The sequence below is a fragment of the Mustela nivalis genome (assembly GCF_964662115.1).
Source record: "Mustela nivalis genome assembly, chromosome: 14".
Lineage (NCBI taxonomy): Eukaryota > Metazoa > Chordata > Mammalia > Carnivora > Mustelidae > Mustela > Mustela nivalis.
The window spans coordinates 46,905,966-46,926,684 of NC_139033.1; the positions used below are offsets into that span (position 1 = coordinate 46,905,966).

At 46.3% G+C, this 20,719-nt stretch overlaps 1 protein-coding gene and 2 long non-coding RNA genes across 4 annotated transcripts in view; 2 read left to right on the plus strand and 1 right to left on the minus strand.

Moving 5' to 3' along the window:
• LOC309848133 overlaps positions 1 to 6,401 on the plus strand; it is a 46,966-nt gene extending 40,565 nt beyond the window's left edge. For both annotated transcript variants that reach the window (XR_014302838.1, XR_014302843.1), the window contains one exon: positions 5,261 to 6,401. This is a non-coding gene — a long non-coding RNA (uncharacterized lncRNA). The remainder of the gene's footprint in view (positions 1 to 5,260) is intronic.
• The window catches only part of SLC14A2 (solute carrier family 14 member 2), a 414,760-nt gene that overhangs the window by 91,572 nt on the left and 302,469 nt on the right, over positions 1 to 20,719 (minus strand). The window lies entirely within an intron of this gene.
• Positions 14,112 to 17,936, plus strand: LOC309848135. Its single transcript, XR_014302849.1, has 2 exons — positions 14,112 to 14,294; positions 16,974 to 17,936. It is a non-coding gene; the product is annotated as an uncharacterized lncRNA (long non-coding RNA).

A 20,719-nucleotide genomic window follows, 5' to 3' on the forward strand; every position in this document is an offset into this window, starting at 1 on the left:
GGTATGCCTGTGAATAAGAAGTTTTCTAGAATCCTGGCTATCAATCCCTTTGTTTCAAGTGTTGATTTTTATTGATAGGAAGTTGTAATCTTTGAATGTTGGAGCTGGAATGGTGTTCATTCATTCATTCATTCATTCTTTCTTTCAACTAATATTTGTTGAATACCTGCTACGTGCTGTTTTAGGCATGGAAAACATACCCAGTTAAGAAACCAGACATGATTTCCTTCTTTTTATGGAACTTATATTCTAGAGAATGGAGATAAACATCAAAATACATAAATAAAAGTATGCTGGGAGAGTGAAATTACTACGAGGGAAACACAACAGGGGAGGGGGTTTCAACTTAAATACGGGCCTCATGGAAAGGTGTTAGCTGAGGGCCATGGGGGACCACAAAAAGGTCATTGACTGAAGCCTCGAGAAAGGGGAGAGAAGGAGGAGATGGTGCTAGAGAGCTGGGGTGGGGGCAGTTTGACTCTGGGGGAGGGAGGAGGCCATGGAGCTTGGAACATAAGCTAAATCATGTCATCCATGATTTAGCTTATGTTGGTCACTTAAATGGGCCCTTTCATTCTAGTGATAGGGAAAAGGCCCAGAGAGGTAACATGACTTGCACACAGCCTATTTCTGACAGATCCAAGAAAAGAACCCTTGTTTTCTGGTTTCCAGTCTGCATGTCTTGCTAAGGTCTGCAGCTTTTGAATTCAATATCCCAGCATTTAGCATTTTTCCAGAGCATTTTCATCAGCATCATTTTGTTGTATCAGAAGCCTACCACCAAATTCTCAATGTCGGATTACAGAAGGATAAAACAAGCTGTAGCGATTGTGGGATTTTCTGATAGTCCCGAAGAGCTGAGCTGGAACCCATGACTTCTGATGTCCAGGTCACTGCCTGGAGAGTTGCAGACTCTCCTTTCAAAAATGAAGGCCTTACATTCTCCTCCCTGAGGCTTCTGGGCAGCAGCCTACCTCCCCCATTAATCAACAGGTGAATTTCTGACCACTTCCTATCCACATTTAGCTTCTGAGAAGTCCAGCTTCATTATCTGCGCACCCACACTCCTAGCAGTCACGTGATGGGAGGAGCAGTCGGTGGGGGGTGGTGGATGCAATTTCTGATCCTAAATTGGCATGTGGAGCAGAGGGAAAATTTCATCTGGGTATTCACTGGCTGCCTTCAATCTTAAACTTTGAAAGCTGGAAAGAAGGTGTAGTAATGAGTAAGTGCTCAGGATCCTGACAGAGCAGCTATATGGGCCGGAGTGGCAACAGACCTTCTCTGAAATTAACCTAGCCCATGGGAGAAGCACTGTTTCTGCCTAAAGTTGTAAAAAGGCAACAGCATTCAAAAAATCATGGACAACATCCTAAAAATGACAGATGTTCACGTCACAATGTCTCTGTGTGGCTCTCACTCTGATTCTAGGCTTGGGCTGTCCCATACTGGGAGTCACTAACCACATGCAATCAGTCCCAGGGGAGATGTCCTGCAGTGTAAAGTACACCCTGGCATTTCAAAGATTAAATATGAAACCAGCAATGTAAAATAGCTCATTAATAATCTTTTGTAACTGAGTGGCCCTGTTGGTTGACGTCTGACTTGCGATTTCAGCTCAGGTCAAGATCTTAGGGTCGTGAGATGGAGCCTGGAGTCAGGCTCCTGAACAGAGTCTGCTTTAGATTCTCTCTCTCCCTCTCCTGCTCCTCCCCACTCCTGCTCTCTCTCAAATAAATCTCTTGTAGGGATTAGATGTTAAAGTAATATTCTGGATATACTGAGCTAAAATATTAAGATTAATTTTGGCTATTTCTTTTTACAGTTTTGGTGGGACTAGAACATTTAAAAATTACATATATGGCTTGCATTCGGTGGTGGGTGGGAACCATTTGGCTCATGAGACCCAACCGTGTACCCTTCTCCCCAACTCTGTGTCTAGTGAGTTCACATTGGTAGCTTGTGATCAGTCATGGTACGGGTTTTTACACCATGGAAATTGGCAAGTATTTCATATTAAGGCCCTTTTTTTTTCTTTTCTTTCTTTCTTTCTTTTTTTTTTTTTTTTTGGAGGGCTGGTTTATCAATATGCCACTCTTCATATTGTATTTTTCAGTTCCATTCTGGATGTTTTGTTTCCTAAGGTTTATCTTTAGGGTGTGCTGGTTGAGTATGGGAGCTTGTGTGCTTTCTCCTATCTCTTTCCCCTAGTGCCTATATTATTTCATTCATCCACAATCATTGAATAAGTACTATGTATAAGGTACTGGTTTAGACTACAAAGACTTATGATGACTAAATCACATTCAGGCTCTTGGGGTGCTTAGGATCTAGTGGGAGGGACAGTGGGGATAGAAGTTGAAGCAAGCCATCATGGCAGTGGTGAAGGTGGGACCTAGTGTGTAGGACAGTCTGTAGTGTCTGGATGGGGGTGAGAAGCATGAAAGGGTTCAGAAAGGAAGGGCTATTTGCACTGGGTTTCTAAGGATGAATAGGAGTTTGTCAGGAGAGATTCTGGGAAAGATCATTCCAGGTGGGATGGGGTAAGCACAGCATGGGAGACAGGAAAGAGGAGTAATGTTAAATGGGATGGGAAGATGATTTTGGAACACAAAGGAGGCTTTGTATAACATGCTAAAAAGCCTCACACATATTTTCTCTTCTCCTCCCATTCTCCAATATCTCTTTCCAGCAATGGAGAATTGGAATGGAAAGCATTTAACTTTTCTAGCCTCATCTCTCAGGGGCCAGAGATTCCATGCAGGAGACAAGGCCCTGGTGGGTGGTGAGGAGATCCGACTGGAAATCCCACCCTCAAGGGCCAGGAGTGAGGTAGACTCAGCCACGTCATGTGTGGAGATTGAGGGGTTCTGTTTAGTCATTTGAAATACTCCTAGGGGGTGGGTAGCTTCAGAGTTTCCAGAGATTTGTGTATTGGAGATGCACAGTGAAGATGAAGTAAAATCTCTGCTCCTTGGTGCCAGTGGCAGGGTGGGTATGGTATGGGGAACAGAAAAGGGTGGTAGAAAGAGCACATTGCTAGCGGCTTGTACGTGACCTGGGAAAATCATCCCCTCTCTGGACCTCAGTTTCCTCATCTCTAAACTGAGCAAGTTGGATTCAATTCTCTGTGTTTTAATATTTATTATATTTATATTTATTGGTTATTTATATTTATATTTATTGGTTACCTTACATTTTCTTTTAATTTTCAAACAATGAATGAATTTATTTTGAACTGATGTGGGCTTTGATCAGTATGACGAATGGTTAGTAGCACATAATGAAATATAAAAACCTTTCTCATCTTTGTACTTTATGCCCCTGTTCTGATATGACTGGCAATACTAAGACTGGAAGTCTGGAATTTCTAATCCTGGAGCAAAGGGATGTGTACACTTTCCTGGCATCTCTGGCCCCATATCATTTCCTTTCTAATTAGTTGGGAACTGTCTGAGTCTGTTCTGTGATCAGGGATTATACTATTTGGTGCCAGAGGTAGAGACTGGGTTACCCGGACCAGATGTCCATGGTGAACCCTTTCGTTCATCATCTCTATGGCCAGGGGATTCTCGTTGCTTCTTGAATCAGTGGGACAAGAACAAAAGTCATCTGAACTGGATGCTATCTTGCTATAATATGGGATCATCTCCCTTTTTATCTATAGCTCCCTCTTTGGGTCAATCATTCTGCCCACATCTATCAGTAAGTGCTTCTAAATGACATCTTTCGTCCTGCTTTTTTTCTTCTCTGCCCTAGAGCCAGCTGTGGTTTTTGGGGGCAGAGTGAACACACGATTCCACTGGGTCAGTGGGGTCTCAGCTGTGTTTCTGCAGCTTCACTACTCCCCGTCATCCTCCAGGCTGTCCCCCAAGACTCTTTGCCTCACCTTGATGAATCTGATCAGCACAGCTCCGGAGACACCTATGGTTTCCTTCCTGCCATCTCAGTTTTTCAAGACTGGAAGTTCTTTCTTTGTTTCCCTTAGTCTCTAGCCGGTACACGTGTGAAGCATGTGCACACACTGGCGGTGGATCCTCCTCAGTCTCTCCTGAATGTTGTCTTCCAGAACAGGCAGGAAGTCGGGGAGTGCAGGGATCTCCTAGGTGGGGGAGCGAGATGAGACCGCTGCCTGCCCACAAATGGACTGAGCGACACTGGATATGGTATTTCACCTCTCAGGCAGCCTCAACTGTTTTGTCTAGAAGGTGGAATAACACTGCCTGTCCTCTTTCATCCCTGGAGTTGGACCTCTCCTGGGACAGCCTGACACGTGTATGGTGACTAAACAATGAACCGCACGGTGGCAGGGTCCTACAGCTCACAGCACTGAGATCACACTTCCTCTCCTCAACCCCTGCCATTTAAGGGGGTCCTGGAGGTTATTCTGACTCCAACACCATGTCTGGAATTTTGGCTGGGAAATGTGGTGCTAACAGAGGGGCAACTGGATTTATTAACTTTCAACTCTAAGGCTTCTGAGTTGTAAGGAATGGGGGAGGGTGCCCATTGGTCCTTAAGGATAGGTTGCAGAGACTCTATTATGGGAGGTGTGCTGGTTTTAAAATGTGCACACAAATTCTTTGCCACCCTTCTGACGAAAGCTGGAGTCCAATTCTCCTCCTCTTGATTATGGGCTGGCCTTAATGACTTGCTTCTTACAAATAGAAAGTGACAGATGATACTGCATGACTTTGGAAGCTAGCTCATAAAAGGCAATGTTAATGTCTACCTGGCTCTGTATGGCTTTCGACACAGGCTTTTGGGGCCTTGAGCTACCTACCATGTGTATTAACCATGTTTTTTTATTTTCTGTATTTTGATGCTTGACATCTGGAAGCTTGCTGACCGCGGAGGGATTGCCCTCCTCAGGATTAGCGAATTCCTAGAGATGGCAAACACCTCACCTGGGAGTGCAAACTAACCGATACTGGGTCCATACCCCAGCTGCCTCTTTTAATGGGCTCTCACATTCTGGGCCACTATCTACCTGCTCTCATCATCCTAGGGCCGGGTACCAGAAAACTAAGAGGCACCTTCTACGCCCCAGAGCCTACTGAAATTATTCAAACTAGCCAATCCAAAGGCTGCATATTCTGCCTCACCTGTCCCTTCCCACAGAAATACAATACAGGTTCTCCTCTCCTACCCGCTGACCAACACTGGTGCTTCCCCATGTGGCTCTCCGCGGCATGCCGTGCCCCTTCTTTTTAAGATTTGTCAGTATAAAAAACTATCTTTTCAATGGTAATTTCTCTAGATCCACTGGCCTCACCATACTATATAATAATACAACCTGTATTTTGAAACACTATGTGAGAAGTCTGGTTACCCTGCGGCCGCCATGCTGGAGAGACTGTAGGGAGAAATGGTGGAGAGAGGAAGGGATGCCCGAGGAACACCAGTGTTAAAGCCTTCCCAGCCCAAGTGCTGGATATGTGAGGGAGCCTTTGAGAAGACTCCTGCTCACGCCACCTTCTGACTGCAACCTCACGGACGATCCCAAGCCAGAACCCCAGCCAGCCCTATAACTGTAAGAGAGGATCCGATTAAATTACTCTTGTTTTGTAACACTGCTCAGATGTTTTGTTAGAAAAACAGGTATCTGAAATAAAAAGGTGATCAAAGTGCATGGTTCTGCTGATTATATTCCTCTTCCCTTTGACAGCCAAGTTCCTGCTCATGCCTTTTTAGGATCATTCAATTCCTGAAATTTGAAATTCCTCCAGTTCTAGCAAGATGCCATCAATTGCCCTCACCCCCACCTCTTAGCGCCAGTAATATCCCTCTTACATTGCTTAGTGCAGTGCCTTGAAGAAAACATCTCAAACGATTTAGAAATATTTCTAGGGGCACCAGGATGAAATTTGGAGCTCAGCATGGTCAATCAGGAAAAAAAAAAAAAAAAAGAGGGAGATGGAGAGAAGTGGGGGGTAAAGAAAGAAAACAAGACAAACTAGGCTTTCAAAGAAAATTGAGGATCTGGAGAGCCTTCAACTATTTTGATTTATAGTTAAACATTTCTTGAGATTGAAGTCTTGATTAGCCCAGTCCTCTCAAGTTCTGCCTTAGCCCTGATTTATGGGAAAGCCAGGCCCGAGCAAAATGAAAGCAAAATGAGGTATTCTTTAAAATTACCTTGGAGCACTTGAAGGAGGGCACAAGTGCTAACGTGGAGATTAAAAGGGAAGTGATGAGATGAGTTTCTGAAGCCCTAGATCTGCGGATGCCTGGCGGTGTGGGGAGGGGGGCGGGTGAAGGATGGGCTGCAGTCTCGGCCGGTGAGACCCCTGCGGGACACTTTGTTTGGTTTGGCTTGCCAGAGACCAGGCTCTCCAGCAAAGGGTGGTTCTGTGAGCCCAGGCTGGCATTTTGATTCAGGGACTTTTCCATCACCAACTGCAAGGGAGAAACTTCTAACATGGAGATAATGATAGGGGTGTGGAGGGAGGGGGCTGGCTGGCAGTGGGTTGGGATAGTAGAATCCACACTTGTGGTGGTTTGGGGGCTGAATCATTGTTAGATAAGGCAAGAGGAGTGCCTGATCCAGCTCCCTACTCCGATTGTCTTCTAGCCATGTTTTCCACATGGACAGAAGAGTCATGGGACCAAGAAGATGTGCTCACCTCAAGCCCATTGCCCTCTTCTAGATTTCACTGTTCCTGGGATCCATAATTCCCTGACATAATGGCTCCAAGCTCACTTCCAGGGGCTGCGTGGACCTCCTCCTTGGTCCATCCCTCTGAGGACAGAATGCCTCCCAAGATCTGAAGGGTAGCCAAGTGGTGGCTATTTACAGGGGCCTGTGGAGGCGCTTGGACACATTGTCTGGAATGTTCACACGCATGAGCATAAGGCTTTTAATATGTGGGTGGAGCCAAGGGTGGAAAGAGAAGAGGTATATGGCAGAGGCTGGAGCCTACACATCCCTAGGCCTCCAGGTTTGGTACAGAAAACTGAGAATACTGAGAATTTTAAATTGAAACTTGGCTTTCTAGGTTGATATAAAAGTATATCTATCAATGGAGGAGGAGGGAACATATTGTATCTGACAGTTGTTATCTTTATTTATAACTCTTACATATGTAGCCATATGGCACATGTGGGCCTCCATATGTACTCCCGCCATGATCCTCCAAATATTAGGAGAGGTCTGTGCAAAGGGCAGGGGCAGAGTGTGCTGTTGGTCTGCTGTGTCAACTGCAGGGAACTTGGGCTTTCTGCAGCCTTATCCCTGAGGGTGGGATCGTACTGTTTTCAACTTTAACTTCTCTTACACCGCCCCCACCCCATATCCCACCCCAGCTTGAGAGTCAACAAGGGCTGTTCTCACTTACAGGAAGAGTCCTGATGACTTCTGGAACATTCTGGGCCCAATCTACTGCCTTAACCCTACCTCCCATTTCTCTTCTTCCTCTCCATGAACCGTCTGTGTGGTAGCATAAACCTCTTCACTGCTCCTACCTACTCTCCTCTGCCCGGCTCCTCCCTCCCTCTCTCTGTCTCTCTCTCACAAGTAAGCAGTTTCCTTCCTCTCAGTTTACTCATGATGCTTATATTTTCTCAAGTACGTTTCCTCCTCTTCTACACCCATCCAAACTCAACCCATTTTTAAAGATTTAGTTCACATTGGATTTCTTAAACGGTGTTAATTAATTAATTAATTCAATGACTAATCAGTGAAACTCTGGCATATACCAATTCCTGGATTATAGCCATCTGGACACTTTTTTTCTTCTCTAACTCACCCTCATCTTGATCTTTCCAATTTTTACTTCATATAACATCTTTGCTTCCAAATTTTAACAAAATTTCAATGTTGTTTTCTTATAAATTGTATATGTAAACTGGAGGACATATTCTTGTGAGCACAAGCTCTTCATTGGGCCATTTGCATATCCCATTAATTGGCCAGCAGTGTTTAACAGCGCTGACCCACTGGTGGAGTGATAGGCAGATTGATGGAGGAACCAAATGATTTGCCATCAAACCTCCTTCCTTCTTAAGGAATTTGCAGAGAGCTTGGGTGGTCTGGGTTCAAGTCTCTCCTTGCCATTTTTTCCTTTTTATCATTCCACTGGATTATTTCTAATCCATTTTGCATCTATCATGCCTGAATTTATTTCAACCCCTTTGAACATATTGATATTTTGGCTTGAAGTATTAATAACAGTGATTTATTTACTACAAATTTGAGTTTTTATTTGTAATTTATACCAAATTACCCCTATAGACAAGCATGTGTTGAAATAAATAGGTTAAGTCATTTATTATTTCTTATTATTTCCATATGACTTCAGTTTCTTTTCTAACATCTGTTAGGCCTGAAGTCTGTTTCTGTCTTAGGAAATAGCTTTTATTAGAATGGAGGTCCTCAAAAACGTGTTGCCTGAGCCACTACCATCAGCATCACCTGGAAACTTGCTAGAAATGCGATTATCAGGACCTGGCCCAGATCACTATTTGAACAAGACTTCTAAGTGATTCTGATGCATTAGCCAATGTTTGAGAACCACTCTATTAGTTGAAAGAACACTGAGTCGGTAGGGTAGACCTTGAATTTTTGCTCTAGCTCTATTGTTAAAAGGCTGTCTGACTCATCCTGTGTCTTAGGTTCCTCGTGCCAGTTCTGTCTGTCTTGGTGTCTTTGGGGATAAGATGAATGATTCTCCTTTTAGGTTTTTTGTTTGTTTGTTTGTTTTTGTTTGTTTCTTTTTTTGTATTTTACAGGTGACATGGTGAAAATAACACTATTTACTTCACAAGGTTGTTCTAAAGACAAAATAATTGAAGTTTTTATTTTAGTAAAAATAATAAAGATCAAATAATTCATTGCATGCACATTCTTACAGGATTCTCTTTCAAATCTCAACATTCTCAAGGGAGCCCAAGTTCTCATTATTTTACTTTGGCTCACACAGCAAGGAGTTTTGGTTTCTGCCACATGTAAGAGTTTACAGCTCGTTGGGAAATGCACACACACATACTCATGCATGTATTTGAAGGGTCCTAAACAATGTTACTTGCAATAGACAATAAATTCAGGAGAGGAAGCAGCTTTTGAGAGCTGTGGTGAGGTCACACAGACATGTGTGCCTATCAAAGATGCTTTCTGAGTGGAGACATAAAGATTGGCTATGGAGAGACAGATGGGGGTAAGGGCACTTCTGATCAGCCCCAGTAAGTGCCCGGATTCAATATGCACACTACGATAAGCGTGCAGAGGGGGGCAGTGTGTACACCAACTACCAGCAGTTGGGTGTGTGCAGAGAGATACAGTGGAAGAACATTTGAATGGGAATTTGAGGCCAATTGTTGAGGATCTTGATGGTAGGCAAAGGAAACTGGAAACTCTGAGTGAGAAAACTAGCATAGCAGGTCACTTGTCAGGATAGACCTGATGAGTGCTGGGGCATCTGATCACATACTTTCAGGAAAGAGGACAGAAGCCTGAGGCCTGAACCCTTGAAACCTATCTTGGGAACTGCCTTGGCTGGCTCAATGGAGCCAGTCTGAATGCATATGTATTAATTAACTCCTAATAGCTTTAAAGACTAGGTCAGCCACAAAGTTTCAGATACCCTAGAGAGCAAAGGAATCAAGTTCATCATAGTAGTAGTTCACAATCCTCACTACATAGCATCACTGGAGAGCTTTAAAAAATCCCTATCTGGACCCTACCTCATGGATCTTGAGTTAGTTGGTCTAGGGTGGGGTCTGTGCACTGTTATGTTTAAAAGCTCTCCAGGTGATTCTGATGTGCAGCCGATGCTCTGAATCATGGCCCCTGGGTCTAGCATATATAACTGTAGGTCTCAGACAATGTCTGATCAACCCCAACAACTTGTAACATATCATGCTCAAGGAGGACATATTTCTGTTGTCTCAGACATCAGTTGTCTCTGATTTTTGGTGGCTCTTCAAATAATGCAGCAGATTGCCATGGTCTTGGCAGGCTGGGGAGTCTGGCAGACACGAGTGATCTTGGCTGGCGTATCAAAAAATATGGACCCAGAAAAGAAAACACAGGGTGAGGTGGAGCAGTGGGAAGGACTCTGGGTAGGACATCTGAAGAATTCTACACAACACCAGTAAGGAGTCAGGAACTACAGATCAAGACTGCAATTGTAAAAACATTGTCCGACTTCCTAGACTTTATAACCATCACATGTTTATTTTTTATACTTCCTTCTGTAGCTCCACAGAAACTGAACCAGTAAATCTTTGGAAATGAAAAACGATGGCAGACTTGTTGTCAGGGCCTGAAAGGAAAACTGGAGGCCTTTGTGGCACAGTTTCTTGGAGGGAAGGAACTCTCAGGCCAGGCATGAGTAGGAAGAGTTTTTGAGAGAAAAGAAAACATGGCTGCCCGGAAGAGAGCCAGGAATCTCTTGTGGCTCTATTGTGCTTCAAAGTACAACTAACCCATCACCCGGCACACAATAAACTTATTAAATTTATAATTAAGTCACCACAGGCAAACATGTCGAAATGACATGTGTTCTAGTCCTGGCCTCCATTCCTTTGGGGTTGTGTGTCCTTGAACATCTTCTTTATTCATCTAGTGTTCCTTCTCCAAGTAGGATAAATTGTAACCTAATTTTCAGTCTTCAGGAAGTGCCCCAGAGGCATGGGCAAATGAACTGATAAACTTAAAAGAGTCTAGGATTAGAGGTTAAAGTGACATGCCTTTGATGACATCATTCCCCAAATCTCAAGTTTCAGCTTAAAAATTCATATGTGATGTGCATTCATTCACTCATCAAAATTTTACTGAGTGTCAATGACATGCATTGCACTACCCTAGAAACTTGGGATTCAACAAGGAACAAGCAAAAAATAAAGAAGACCCTTGTCTTGTGTTTTTTCCTTTCTAGTGGAGAGAGACACAATAAACTATAATTTATCTGTGTTTGTTTAATATAAAAATGAGGAAACATTATTTACAAGTTCAAATTCCTTAACACCCCATCGGCCCTTGCTTCATAATCCTGGTGTCACGTGAGGCTGTGCACGGTCCAGGGCCCTGACTGCCATGGTATACTGCCAAAGGCATGTGGTCACACACGGCAGAACTAAGAGAAAGAACATCATGAGGATCAAGGAAAGAGATGGAAGTTACTTGGTTGGGAGACTTCAATATACTGTGGAAACAGAAAGGATGAGTATGAGTTTGAAGAATTATATTCCAAGTTACGAGAGGATATGGTAGACTTGAGCCTGTGAGCGATGGATTCTCTAAACTTCTTACTCTCATGTGACCTTCCGACCCCAGTATGTGGGTACATGGGGGCATGAGATGGTTTTTAAGTCAGATGCTGCCCGGTCTGCTTTGGGAGATGAGAGGAAGGACCTGGGCCACGCGGCTTTAATATCCACCGTAATCCAGAAAGCGCTTCATTCAGGGTGAGGGCGGTTGAGTGGGGAGACTACAGACTAGGTCTTTAAGAACATGTGAACTGTCATAGACCCTTAGAGCCAAAGGGTAGCCCAGAGTGGTTGAGTGGCAGGTTCAAGGTCACATAACTCATCTGGGGTGGGGCTGGAATGAGAAAAGAGAGCTGTTCTCCTAATTTCCTCTCTGTTAAGATAACTGCTCACCAGGAGCACCTGGGTGGCTCAGTGGGTTAAGCCGCTGCCTTCTCTCAGGTCATGATCTCAGGGTCCTGGGATTGAGTCCCACATCGGGCTCTCTGCTCAGCAGGGAGCCTGCTTCCTCCTCTCTCTCTCTGCCTGCCTCTCTGCCTACTTGTGATCTCTCTCTGTCAAATAAATTAAAAAAAAAAAAAAAAGATAACTGCTCACCAGTCCATATCAACGCCTTGCCAGCTGGTACCCCTCAGAGCACACACTTGCTATTGGCTGACAGATAAGTTTTTCCTGCTTATCTGGAACAAATCAATACGGTCCCAGTTCTTCACTCTTGACCCCACAATGTTTTAGCACAGAAAAGAATGATGAGAAAGAATCAGTAATGTTGCGGTCTGAAAGGCCACTGCAGGGCTTTTGGTCAAACTCTTGATTAGGGGTGGCGGTGGGTGGGCTACAGACTATAGCCTGAAGAAGGGACGTAGCTGGTTCAGGTCACAGGGCTAGCTGATGGCTGGGGTGGAAACTCGGGACTCCTGACTTCCATGCCAGGGCTCCGTCTCTCACTGTCATTGAAAGCAGATATTGGTGTGGACCAGCAGTCCTGACAGACAGATTATTTAATGAGCCAAATTATTTTACCATAATGGCATGAACATTTCATAGTAAATCAGGTCCATTGTCACTACAGAACACCTAATTACCCACATGGAGTCCAGCTAGGGTGAACTTTCCTCTTGAAATCGCTGTTTCATAGAATATTGATTTCCTAGATACATTGTGAGATGGCTAACGTTGGCCAGGGATGACATATAAAGTCTGGACTGAATATATCTTGATGTGCTTTTCATAGCATCTGATCCCTAAATCCTGCCTTTTATTTTGTAAGGAGGAAGCGCACAGGAGACTCCAAAGGAATAAAGAAGTACAGGGTTGGTATATTAATGAATCAAGGTTAAGAGATGATTTTTATTTCGAGTGCGGATGCATTTGAGAGCATTCGTAGGCTGTTGATAAGGAACAAGTGGAGAGGGGAGATGGACCACTCAGGGGTGATGCGTCTGAGTTGGTAGGGTGATTGGATTCAGACTCTCAGACTGGAGATAAGGATGAGTGAGGAAGAAAATAAATAGAAGATTGAAGATGTGTGATGAAAGGCAGTTGGGATGTGGAAGGGGTCGTGAGGGGTGCAGAAGAAGCCCAATGCCCTCCTAACTAAAGAAATGTGGGAAGAGCAATTGAGGCTGGAATGGGTTATCACCCAATGTTCAAGGAGAAATGGAGAAGTGGGGATTTCCTCCCATCCCCCTCAATCTAACTTCAGTCCTACTCAGTCTCCTGCACGTGTTCTCAGACCATGCCACTTTACAGTAAATTCCTCTTCTTTTAGTGTATCTGGGTTTACCACCAAATCCATAACATTCAGAATACAGCTACCCATGGTCTTGTATGATAATCATTTTGTCCAAGACCTACATATCTTGTGTCTCTGTATCAGTCAGTGTAGGTTAGGTTGTGCTGTAGTAACCTTCACCCCAACTACCACCACCGCCCCCTCCCCCCCGAATCTCTGAGGATTAAGGCAATCTAGGTTTATTTCTTGCACATACTAAATGTCTCACTCTGTGTATGAGGCTGAGGGTTGGGCTCTGCTCAGCACTGTCCCACAGGGACTCAGGCTGACAATGGAGCTGCTTTCTGAAGTAGCCGGTCCTCACAGCAAATATGAAAGAATGCTTTGTGAGGTCTTGCCATAGCAATTAGATGTTCCGGGTTAGAAGGAACATGACAGTTTTGCTCACAGCTCATTGGCCAGAACCATTCTTGCGACACTACCCAGGCCCAATGAGTAGGAGATGTAATCCTACCATGTGCCTTGAATGGGGACGGGTGATAAATATTTAGCCAACAGGGCCAATAACTACCACCCTCCTCCAGTCGGACAGCATGCTCTCCAAAGTCAAGACCAGATGGAGCCTCCTGCTTCTCTAGCAGCCATGGCGCTGGTCACAAGACAGCAATGTGCTGGCTGTGCCCACAGTGTTCACCAATTAGCCCAGTCCCGCAGCCACAGGCCACAAACCTCATGAGGCAGACAAGGCAGGGAGTGGGGGAGGCAAGGTCCTGCTGGGGGTAGCCATGGAAGTGAAGATCCCAAGGAAGTAAGAAGCAAGCAGTAGGAAACAGAAAGGAGGCTGCTCACGGGGATGGGGCACTGATGCTGCTGTCCGGAGGGGTTCAGTCCTTGTAGTTCTGGGCATGTCCACGAGCAGCTGAAAGAGGGGGTTAGGATAGACCCACAGCCTTGCTGGTTTGAGTGCTGCGAACTGGGTGTAAGAACACTAGGAAGAACAGCCTGGGTCAATTCGGAGACTGAGGGCCAGGCTGGGAGACACCACAGCCGTCCTTCTCCACAGCTTCACAGGCTTCTGAAAATCCTGGGGGTGGATCTGTTATTTATGAAATGATCTGCACTTGCTTGCTTGCTTTTTAAAAAAAAAAAAATCTTTTTTAATAGGCTTCTTCTTGAGGTAACTGATCATTTTGCCTTTGAACCCAATGACCCCCTAGCGAAGTGATCCGCCAAGGTGGAGGCCCAGAGAGGCAGGCCGCTCGCTCCAGGAAGGGCGGCTGATGACACGGAGTCCTGCCTCCTTCTCACTCCTCGGCGGGCCTCGCGGTCACCTGGCTGACTCCAGACTAAGGTTAGCTTTTTCGGAAATAGAGTGAAAACAAACTCAGGCTTCTGAATTAATGAGCACTCTGACTCCTTCCCAAGTTTGAAGGTGTCCTAGACATAGAATAAGATAGAGAAGCCTCCCTCGGCTCAAAGACAACAGCCCCAAAGGGCTGTCCTGCCAGCTTGATCTGTCTCAGCCAGGGTCCCTTTAAGATGCGAGAACTTGGAGGTAGGGAGGTCATATGCAGGCCAGTGGAAGTTTCCACACTCTGTGTGTCTGGGCCAGCGTCTCTATCTCTGCTGGGGAAGGGTGGGCCCTGTTCCCACAGGCCTGAGATTTATGACTTCAGTCTGGGAGGCGGGCGTTGGCCTTTACTTCTCGGCACGAACAATGGTAAACAGTGATGAAGAACATTTGGAACTGGTAGCCTTCAGCCTGTGTCAGGCTAACTCTAGTCCTCTCTCTCCTTGTGCACACTCGTGTGCATGCAGGCGTGCACACACACGTGCGCGTGCACACACACACACACGCACGTTTTGTAAACCTTGCATCTTACCCCCAGTCCTCACCGGCTCCACTCATAAACCTGACCTCTGAGCAGAACTGAAGTGCCTCAGCCGGCACCGCCTAGCAGTCATCTGTTGGAGGAGACAGATCTCCTGCCCCCAGCATTCTTCCTCTAACACACAGAAACGCTAAGGGGCATAGCAGGTCTACGTGGAGCCTCCATGGGAATGAAAGATCAGTAGCTGACCAGCTGAAGCCGTAACTGTCGGTCGCGGGACAGCGACAGGGAAGTCTGGCTAGATCAGGGAGGCGGTGATGTGTGCGTGTGTCTGTGTCTGTGTGCGTGTGTGTGAGTGTACGTGTTGCGGGTGACAGCAGGGAGAGGGCTGCCGTCAGCTTCTGTTTAGAGGATTTTTCAGTGGTTGCATGTTGGAGTGCTCTGGTGAGGGTCCTGTGCTTACGGGAGAACAATCCTACTTTCCTCCACGGAAGGCAGTAGAGCACAGTGGTTAAGACACAGTCTCTGAAATCAGACTCTGAGTCTAAATCCTGGCACTGCTGCTTCTCCCTGTGTGACTTGGGCAAACTCCTGCACTTCTTCTGAGCCTCAGTTTCCTTGTATATAAAATGGGCAAGACTAGGGGCACCTTGGTGTCTGCCTTTGGCTCCGGTCAGGGCCTCAGGGTCCTGGGATCGAGTCCCGCGTTGGGCTTCCTGATCAGTGGGGAGTCTGCTTCTACCTCTCCCTCTGCTCTCTTAAATAAATAAACAAACTCTTAAAAAAAAAAACCCAAAACCAAAACAACAACAAAACCAAAATGGGTGTGACTGGAACACTGGTATGGTAGAACTGAGCTTGCTGCGTGCCTCCCACACGGCCGGAAATCTGAAGTCCCTCTTCTTCCTCTCTGATGTTCTATCTGAACTGAGGTTTGGGTTGTTCCATATTCTTGTTTCCTCACCTGCAGCAATGCAAAAGCCATCTAGAACTCCATCTAGAACAACTCCTTCTGGGACAGAAATGACCTGTACCTGCTTGTTTCCTCAGAGAAGCCATGCAGAAACCCACCTCGACTGTGCTACTGAGGAAAGAGACACATGTCCCCTGAACCCTTCTCCCCGTCTGGCACCCAGGGCCTGTGGCTTTACATGGGGACAGAGCTGGGGAGAAGGAGTCAGGGTAAAAGGACAAGGTGACTTTCTTCTCTTCTGAGTCAGGACTGGCTAGGTGATGGATAGTAACAGAGTGACCCGAGGAGGAGGCAGGTTCTTCTGCCTGGAAGGGCACGCTGTCCAGGGAGAGCCAGGTCAGGCCGCACTGATACAGTGCAGCAGAGGGGGCTGCGTGTGATGTGGGGGAGAACCTCTTGCACGTCGTGTCGAGAGGCCTGGGCGTGGGTGACTCACTGCAGAACTGGGCAAGCCGCCCTCCCTATCTGAGACTCGGTGTCCTCCTCACTTGTCAGACTGATGCCTGCCATGATGCCAGGTCCTTCTCCCACACTCTTCCTGCTGACCCCTTCCTTTCCTCCCCGTACACATTCATGCACCCATGCATGCTCACAGAGAGGCACACTTGTGTACACACAGTGTGCCACAAGGGCAGGTGCACAGGGTGCTCCTTCTCAGCCGTCCGAATCACACCCAGTTCACGTTCTACCTCCTGCCTCCCTGGCCTTCCTGTTCCATCCTGGCCCCCACTCTCCCGAGCTTCCATGGCAGCCCAGCACAAGGTCTCTCTTGAACTCCCTTGTTGGCTTTGGGTGGTGTGGAGCTTTGCCCAATTTTGCTCTCCAGGTGCACAGCGCGTCCCTGGCAGCCCCAGGTTCTAGGTCCTGTCCCCCCCCCCCCCCCATGGCTGCTGTGGTGCGCAGATGTGAATTTTCTGCGCCATTGATGCCATGTCAGCTTCAAGGCCTTCCTTGGCATGGTGCTGCATGGTCACATGTTTGCACATAGGTGGTGAATGCTATTTTAGCTGTTTTAGCTTGATCTGTTAATACCTCCGTTTCTCTCACCTCTGGTGCGCTGCCTGTCACACTTCGCTGTTTGGTGGCATCGGAGTGGCAATTTGGAAGCAAGCTATGGAGCAGCTGAGTTGGGGCTGTTTGGTTTGGGTTGAGAGAGATGTACTTAATGTGACATCGAGTCCCTTCTCTGTGTATTTCACTACTGCATGCTGTCCCCAAGGAGCAGCAGCTCCCAGGGGCACCCTGCTGCCTACTGCCAAGAGGCATTCTGGGTCGTGCCACAAAGAGCCACCAGAAGTGTACGGAGAGCCGAGTGCATGTGTCCCATGGTGTCCGGCGCCGGAAGTACATTGACAGTGGAAGACAAGTAAGGTCTGAAACGTACAGGGCCAGAAGCGAGATGGTGGGGAATTCCTCCAACTATCAGGCAGGTGAAGCTGTAAGCAGAGACTGTGTTCTCATCCCTGCCTAGTCAAAATGGAACTTCTCTCTTGCCAGGAATACACTCCATCAGGCAAAGTAATACAATTACAAACGCACTATTCATTTTGTTTCTTTTTTGATGAGCATTACCGACATGGAATTTATCAGAACTCCCATGTTTCAATGTCTTGCTGATTTGACAGGAAATACTGACATTGACAGAGATAACAGAAAACTCATTATACACCACCTCAATGAGGACATTGATGACAATCTGGTTATAAGTTTCATAAATTCAAAGAGTATTTTAGATTTGTCACTGTAAATGAGAAGTTGAAACGCCTTGAAATCTTATAGCTCGTCTATGAAAGATACTTGACAGAGGTTTTCCCAAAGTTGATAACAATCCTGAAAATTCACATGGCATTACCAGTGACAAATTGTGAGACTCAGAGAAACCTTTCCAAACCGTGAATAATAAAATACAAAATTGGATCAACTTGTTAGAGGAGAGACTGAATTATCTTTGTATTCTCTCTATAAAAATGATATTGAAAAATGATAGTCATTGAAAGAGATGATCAAAGAGTTTGCAGCAAAAAAAAAAAAAAAGTAGGAAGAAGAGTATTATGGATGTGTGTCAGAAAATCATTCTTGATTTTGTGGTGTTTGGAATTTGCCAGTGTTTCATAAGTTGTAATTTGTTGTGATTTCTTTTGTATCTGTAAATGGAATTTCACTTTCAAACATAGTTTTATACTTGGAATTTTGAATTCTTTTTCTTTGCCAGGGTCCTCTAAATTGAAAAAGCTGGGTCTGCCCTGTGGACTCCTCAGCCCCTACAGGGAGCTCCTTTGGCCTGTGGCTGTCAGTGGAGGTTCCAGATGTGGGGGCAGGGTGTGGGGGCACTGACTAGAGCACCCACCCTGGACCAGTGGGTGATGTGGGTCTGGCTGACATCACACATCCGTGGAGACCACCTGACTCTTATTCTAAAAGGGGCAAAACTTCTGTCACGCCGACGATGAGGGGCACAGACCTTTCCACCAACAGTCTCGTCAGGGCCTGGCTGGGCCCTGCCAGCCCCCCTGCATTTCCTTTTAATAAAATTTAATGTTTTCATTTTCAAAGACCTAGAAAATCCAAACACTTTTTAAAAGCCCCGAGGAACTATAAAAATTAATAGCACAGGGATAATTTCTTTTTCAGTGGCGACTCAATTAAACCTGCCAAAGTCAGACAGTGTGATTTAAACGCACCGCTTGCAGAGAGACCCGAGCAAAGCAGGCAAACATGGAATGAACAATAATATTTACCAATTACCCTCTTGGATGTTTCCCACCTGGCCCCTTCCCCCCCGGGAGAATTTTTTCCTTCCCTCCCTCCTCTCTAGGGGCCAGAGGTCAGCATCCCTAATTGTTTTCTCCTTGAATGGTCACATTGCTATCAACAAGTGACTAAACTTCTTCTCTGCTCAGGGTAATGGAAAAATACCACCCGGGCTGGCTGCCCAGGGCAACAGGCCATGTGGACATCATCCTGACTATGGGGCTGAACTCAGCTTTGAAAATGGAAGAATGGCTCCCGGCTCATCTCAGCCAGGCGCTCCAGCCAGACTAGACATCTCACATTCCACACTTAGTCCTGCCCCAGGGCACTTGCTCCTGCCATTACCCCTGCCAGGAATGCCCTCTCTCCTGTTCACTGAACGATTACCACGGAACACTTAAATCCTACGTTTTGTTTGAGACCCCTATCAAGATCAAGTTCTCTTAAGAAACCTTCCCTGATAAAATGCATAGCCATGTAGATTTCCCAGTCAATCCCCTTGCCTTCAACTTCTCTTTCCTGAGTCAACTGCACAGGATTTCTGAACTCATCTGGGCTGTCTGGGCACTCATTATCCTGGCCTAGAGCTTTCAACAGTCTTATCCCTCCTTCGACTGGAAGCTCCTCCAAGGCAGGAACTCCCCTGGATGTATCCTTTACTCGTTGCATTTAGCTGGGTGTGTTGCGGTAGTGGAGGCTTAAAACTTGCACTTGGACTAGAGTGGAGAGCCTCCGCAGTTTCTCTACGACAAGGGAGTGAAATATGTGCCTCAGGAAATGGTACCAGGGTTTCTACGCCCCATTGTTTGCATAGAAAAAATTTTTTAAAAAAACCACTTAAGTTACAAAAGATAAAAAAGACCTGAGCTAAATGTCCATCAGCAGGGAATGGACAAAGAGAATATGGAATAGAATGGCACGCTCTGGAGCAGTTAAAATAAAGGAAATGGAGTGGAATTCTCAGTATGTAGAGATTCCCGGAACAGGAGGGTTGACTGAGGAAGGCGAACTCCAGAACGGTGTTTGTTGAGATATAACTTAGGAAGATTCAGTGCCACATAAACCGATCTACACAGCATTTTATGGGTCCACATGAACATATCCACGTGTGAACACATGGGGGAGAAAGAAAGACATGCTGTTCTTGCCAGGGGTTGCCTCTGGGGAAGGAGCAGAGAGGATGGGGAAGATACGTCATCATGGATTTTTTATTTTTTTCTCATAAAAATCTGAAGCAAATAAGAAGATGTTAACATTTGCTAATTCTGCTTGAGGAGTTCACAGGTGTCTGTGGGGTAGGGGCTGGCAGAATGCCCACCTCCTGGGTTCCCCCTCCTCCAGCCCACCCTGTACCCCATTTCCCAGCCTCCTCTGTGGCTGTTCTGTGACCTCCGTCAGGTGGGTGGCAGTGATAAGAGAGTGCCTCTAGGCCTGGCTGCTGAGCACCTACTGACCTAGCCTTGGTCAGTAGCCCTGGAAGTAGCCAAAGCAGCCATTAATTTTGCTGTCACCCTCCCCCTGGAGCTTCCCAGGATTAAGCTAGACTGTAGGGAACAGGAAGAGCCAAGTCCAGGCAACTTGCACTGCACGCAGGATGACAGCTGGTGGCCTGCACGGGCACTTCGCCCTTGACTCCCTTTAGCCAGACTCCTCACGGTCCCCAGACCACACACGCTCGTGTCTGATCAGCTTCCCACTAGGGATGTCCCCGTATGGTGTTCTGCTTTTACAGCACGTACTCAACCATCGGGTCCTCTTGCCTGGCTCAGGCTGCTATCCCGGTGACGCCGCAGCACCTTATGCCAGCCTGTTCCCAGAACTCTGTCTGTACTGCTTGTTTTGGCTGTAGCCACACAATGCCCGGCACTGTTGCTTGTATCTCTGTGACAGAGACCACGCCTTACCATTGTGTCATTCTGTCAGGGAAGGACCTAAATGGACTTCTTCTGGGCTAAGCAGCGTGTGTAGGGGGAATACCAAAGTCTAACCTGGTGCCCTCTGTGAGTCTGACGGGTTTTTCCAGAGTTGGGGTAGATGCCGCAGAAAGCTTGGCATGGAAGCTCCCTACAAGGGGCTGTTGGGGGGAGGGCTCTGAACCCAGGGCTCAGTCTCATTCTCATGGCAGATGAAAATGAGCTCCAGCCGGGATGTCTTAACGTCGCTCGTTTCCCTTCTGGTTCCTCTGTAGGGACTCCAGATAAGATCCCACAGAATGCAGTG